Genomic DNA, 1,438 nt, shown 5'->3' with positions numbered 1-1,438 from the left:
TAATCTTTAGACCTTACAAAAGAGATGGCTAACATTTTTCTGTAATAGCATAGCCAAAATAAGAACTTAAATAATAATCTCATAGCTAGATTCACTTCGCCATCAGCGAAGTATACAGTAAGTAGAAAAAACCTCCCTTTCAGACCAAAGGGAAAGAAAGTTTTAAAGTGAGAATATAATTTTCCTCATGGGCATTGTCTACCTTAGAAAAACTACTACAGAACATGCCTGTGACTATAGACTTGTAGTTCAGGCCACCGAAGATTAGAGATGGGACACGGGCACTCTCTTGACTTGCATCCTCTGGTCTGCTTGAACACAATCCAGGAGGAAAAGAAAGCTAGGCATCAGAAGCAATGGGTGGCAGGCCTATGAATGGCTGATCTGTACAGTGATCTGCCCTCAAGGAGACCCAACAGGCCAGTCCACTGCAGTGGCTTTCAATGTGGTAAGCCTGGGCTTCAGCAGAAGTCAGCTTGTGAAGAGCCCTGGCAGCTCTGCCAAGAGTTGGATCACTGGAAATGGACCTGCCCTGGAGTCGAAGGATGCCCAGGTCAGAGCCACAGATCTTATTGGCTCTAAGCTGAAAAGCCCTTCAGTCAGCCCAACTTCCAAAGTGACCACTGCAGCTGAGGGGATGGTCAAGTAGGGTCAGCAACATTGCAGGCAGAACTGTAAATTTCTTGTTAGAGATGCCCCCTGCCTTGACCTGGCCAGCTCTCCTCCCAGGCCAGCCAAGTAATGAAAGTCAACAGAGTGCCTTCCCCTAGGAGGTTCACACCTCCCTTAGGATATACCCCATGTGAAGAGATAGATAGGTCTGGGCCTCTTAACTTACAAGGCCTAAAGCCCACCAGATTATTATCAAGCCCCTTCTATCAGGTTCTATTTGCCTCTCAATCAGACAGCACCTTTCTTAGCTCCTCTAATAATGACTCTGTCCTTTGTTCTAGGCCATGTCTAGTGTAATTGGGCCTCATTCCTTTGTAATCATAACCTCTACTCTACCCCCAATGGCTCTACTCCCAACCTGTGTGTACTGATGGTCCTCTTCCCCACTTAATGCTGTATAATTGTTCAAACCTGGTAAATGCCACTCTTAGGATCATTGGTTACTATCCTCACTCTGTCTTTTATGACCTTGTCTAAATATGATCAGAGTCGGTAAACTTGGAAGGCTTCCATTGCCTTGGCAACTCATGACGACAGCCTAGGGTGGTTACTGGCGCCATAAACTAGAGTGTCAATTTGTTGGGTCAACAACAGGAGCCACTGTGCACTTGCTCCTCATGTGGGATCTCTGTCCTTAATGTGCTGTACATTGTGATTTAATGCTATAACTAGTACTCAAACAGTATGTTTCACTTTGTATTTCTATGTGGGTGCAAACTGTTGAAATCTTTATACTAAATTGATCTTCTGTATATAAAGAGAATTG

The sequence above is a fragment of the Lepus europaeus genome, unplaced genomic scaffold (assembly GCF_033115175.1).
Source record: "Lepus europaeus isolate LE1 unplaced genomic scaffold, mLepTim1.pri SCAFFOLD_3_1, whole genome shotgun sequence".
Taxonomy (NCBI): Eukaryota; Metazoa; Chordata; class Mammalia; order Lagomorpha; family Leporidae; genus Lepus; species Lepus europaeus.
Note: the sequence above shows the minus strand (reverse complement) of the source record.